Source organism: Lissotriton vulgaris, chromosome 5 (genome assembly GCF_964263255.1).
Source record: "Lissotriton vulgaris chromosome 5, aLisVul1.2, whole genome shotgun sequence".
NCBI lineage: Eukaryota > Metazoa > Chordata > Amphibia > Caudata > Salamandridae > Lissotriton > Lissotriton vulgaris.
The window spans coordinates 1,812,987,557-1,812,992,148 of NC_141693.1; positions in this window are offsets into that span (position 1 = coordinate 1,812,987,557).

Sequence of the window (4,592 nt, forward strand, 5' to 3'; positions counted from 1 at the left end):
GCTGCTTCTAATTTTAAACTCCAAAAGAGAGGATTGTAGGCCAGCAGAAATAAGAACATGGCCTATAAAAGAGCTTCCATTATGGCCTTTAAAAGAGGGAACAAGCTGTTTTTTAGAATCGTCTACCATGGACATGGCTGAAATCAAGTCTAGTTCATTGAGTAACTTGTTAAGTGCATTTCCCTGCGGTGAGTGCTCAAAATGTAGGCCCCCCATCTTTGCACAGCCCAATTCTCCCATACATGTTAATGCCGGGTCTCCACGCGGTCGTAAGTTAAAATCACCAGATATTATAAGGCAGTGGGAAAAAAAAACACAATGCTGTTTAACAAATTCGCCCAGTAAATTAATCTTATAGGACCCTACAGCATGTACTGCGTTGTAAAAGTTGATCAAACAGAGGCTTGCATTTCCTTGTTTTAAAAAGATAGCTTGGAGATCTAGGTGGGGGGAGCAAATTTCCTTTATTCTGCATTTCAGAGCTAAGGCTATATAGATAACCAATCCTCCCTTAGCTCTGCCCCTTGACGAGGGCAGTGTAGGGACAAAATAAGCTTTGTAGCCCTCTAAGAATAAGTTACATTCCACCATCCAAGTCTCCTGCAAGCAAATCACCGGGAATTGCTTAATAAACAGGACCCACTTAGGGTCAAGGAACTTCCCCGCCAGTCCTGCGATGTTCCATGAAATGATGGTATGGGGTACTTTCTCTGAGGGATCCCCCAAGGAGACGTTCCGTTGGATCTCTGGTAGCACGGGGATACACACCCTTGGGAAGGGTTGCCTACGGTGTAAAGGGAGTGCAGGTAGCTGAGAGTCCGAAGTTACGACAGTCGAATCAGGGCTTGGACTCAGTCAATCACAGTCTTCTAAACTTGAGAGGGCAACAAATCTATTTGGCCCCTGGGAGATTGGCGAGAAGGGGCGCCCGTCTAAGTTGGGATATCTTGGAATGTGTGGGATTATGTGGGAACTCACATTATTCTCACTCTGGCCATGTCGATGGTAGTGGCCAAGATGATTATCACTGCGAGATGACACAGGATTGTAAAAAAAGCCCAGGGGAAGAATCTGTATGTTAGAACCCCTATGGGACTGACCAAAACGAGACTCTCTAAACATTCTTTCAACAATCATTCGATCATTAAAATTTGCAATAATGCAGTCTCCCACCCCTGTTTTTCTGGCATTACCCACCCAGCCCACACGGCGGACCATTAGGATCTTTCGATCTACCGCCGGGCCTACAAAAGTGTTACTGGAAAGCCAGTGTATGACCTTATTCTTAAGCTGGCTAAATGCTTCACTAGTGCCTCGGGGGAGAGGTGAAACGTTCCCTAAAATTACCACCAAAGGTGTTGATTGGGGGGGGTAAGTTGATAGATATACAGTTTGGAGTGACGGCAGAGTGGATGCCCACAGCACCATCAGCATTGTCTCCCAAACGCTGAGGAACCTTATCCTGTTGTGAAGCTGGAGGAGACCTAGCCCTGGCCGGACCCTCCTTAAAACCACCCGCCACCTGCCCTGAATGGTTAATGACCAGGTTTCTGGGTAAGTTAGAGAGGGTTGAGTTCCCCTGGCCTACTGTGTGATGTTGGGAGCTTGCAGTGGGATCTGAGCTGGTTAGATCAATGTTAATATTCTCAGTGGTATCAGGTAATGGCAAGGTTTTCATATGAGCTACAATACTTTGTTCTATATCGTCTAATTCAAACACAATAGGGGCCAGTTTTTCCTCCAGTATATTGATTAGTAAAGATTTCATAGATTCTAATAGGGGATGTATGTCCAAAGGCAAAATTGCCGCCTGGGTGTCCCTTGTGACTGGGGCTGGTGATGACGGATTATTGTTTTTTTTTGCTTGGCTGGAAATAGCTTTGCACTTTCTTTTTCTTGTCCCAAAAGAACTACAATCATCCCTTAAGCCCTTCGATATGGACAAACCATTGTTATCTTCATTGACCATAGCAGTATTCTTTTCAATAAGACCACCCTCCCCTGACATAACACTGTGAGAAATGACCTGCCTATTTGTTATTATCACTTCAGGGGATAGAGGCCTGTGCGGTATGTGCGGTAGCTCCCCCACACCCTCCATGACGCCAGGGGACCTCTCTTCCGCGGAAATGTCTCCTTCTGCAACTAGAGGGGGTGAGATACCACCTAGCACTAAGATGGATTCTTTAGGGCCCTTGTTCCCATCGCTCTTCAAGAGATGCAGGGTACCTGTATGTGACCTAGATAGATGTCTATTAACCATCTTGATTTCCTTATCGATAACTAGCGCAGCCCTCGAAAGGAAAGCGTCTATTGTTGTAACAGTGTATTTAGCAGCCGCTATGGGCCCTGAGCAGGACACATGGGTCTTTCTATTCCCCATCTGTACCACCCCGTGGGGAAGGTGGTAACCCAGCAAATTAAAAACCAAACAATAAACTCACAATAACAAATGACAAATCAAGGTAAATATACATGGAACAGGCAGTACATTAGGTGGCCATAAATGATCAGAAGGATTAAAGTCGAAATAACCTGGCCCAGCCTGACCTCTTCTGGCCCCTGACGGGCGCAGGCGGGCCCGCCCTTGGCCCGGGCTTAGCCCCGCGCAGCCCGCGGGCGTTCCGCTTGGCGGGAGGTTGGGCATGCTCAAATACCCCCGGGACAGGTGAGGGAGGGGCTGCGGGTGTGCTCAGTGGCCCTGATGTCTCCTGAGCTCTGTGGTCTCTGTTCTCCAGCAGCAGTCCCCCAGCGTTCGTTACGATGCGTCTCCAGAGAATTAGAAATGCGAACCAATGTGCGTGCAGCCAGTGGCTCATTCAATCCTGATTTGAAGTCCTCTTTAGTCCATGACAAAACTGGTGCTCTACGTCCCACAATTCAAAGAAAATTCCTGGATTGGATGTTAGAATTGCATGGCACTGGGAATCTTCTGCTACTGCAAATGATAGCGGAAAACGCTGTGTTGAAATGGGGTAGTAGGGTGGCCCCCTTGCTTCGTGTCATCACCTGATAACCCATTGAATTTTAGGCATGATGCTCTTAAGTGTGCTTCCACTCAACTAATTAGACTAACATATTTGATAGCAAAGATTTGCACATTAAAGTCCAAGTCTAGGATAAGTGTTCAACTTCTGAGGTGGATACAATAAGTGTGGCTGAGATGGGCCATAAGAGAATTACTTCCCAGAGCCCCCCAAGGGTGTAAAAAGCTAGGCCACTGAGCAGCGGCCAGCATTTTTGCTTTGACTATTAAAGAGGCAGCAATATTTTGAGCTCTGCCTTGTCAACTTTATTCCCCTTAAAATATATGCCATTACCTGATAAATGTTTATAGTAATATTTGTAGTATTGTGCTTCTTGAGTTCATTCTAGGAAAGCAAGAAAATGTAATCATATCAGACCCATTTTGAAGAATGTCTTGTTTTGAAACTTATTTACTGCCGCGTATATATTTTTTGCAGGTAATTATGAGTTTTATATTGGCGTGGTTATGTTCACAGTACAGATCTCACATGTATTCTACATATCTGCCGGCAAATTATCTGTTTTATTAAAAGAAAAAAGTGCAGGAGAACAAGGATTTAAAAAACCGTAGGGGGAAGGTGGATAGCGCAAACATATATTAGAAGAAACAAAATACCCCCTAGTATAGATGATATAGAAATTTCAAGTCCCCTAGTAGTTTATATAGGAAGTCAACTGTTGGCCTCTCTAGTCACAGCTCCTCAGTGACGTGAAATATTTTTATAAGGCAGAGCTCTCTAGTTTCCTTGCTCATGTGTGAGGAGCTCATCCAAAACAAGTTTTTTTGCTGGATGCTAGCATTGACAGTCATATTTAACCGATTCGCACTCAGGACCACACGTCCCAGAATGCAAATGAAATTCCTGGAATGAACTGGGAAACATGAGAACTCCCATAATATGCGATAGGGGTTGTATTTTCCACCAATTCGGGGCCCCTGATGCTGACACGCGCAGAGGGCAGAACCTGGTGGGTATGGCGAAGGGTGAGTGATGGAGAACAGGTGCACACGTGATTGAAAAAGAGCTGATATCACCAGTAGAAAACTGTTGACTTGTCTCTTAATAGGTTACTTTTTATTGCAATGAGGGACCTTCTGACCTTTGGCCTCCGGCCCATCCATTGACTTTGGCATACAGAGAAAGCGAACACTCTGTTTCTTGAACCTTAAAGTCAATATTTACAAGCAGAATGCCCGTATGTTCCTACAGCTGCTCTGTTCAACTATTTGTCCTGTTAAAATAGCAGTCCCCATACTTTCTTTTCACATTCTGCACAGTTGCCATGGCTAAGTTTCTCTTGTTCTGGAATGCACTTTGTGAAATTGGCGCACGAGGTGGAAAAAACTGGACTGCTGCTGACGGAGAGATCCTTCTGGCCTGAGCCTGGACACACTTCAGGAACTTCAGGGTCATCCGGGGTCACCCAGTGGAAGGCTCGGCAGCCATATCTGGAGAAGGCAGGACTTACTTGTGAGATCTACAGTGGCTTAAAATGGCTAGCGGTTCTCCAGATTTTGCGAGTAACCAATGACTAAATAAACTAGTTCTGTTTTGATGTATTGA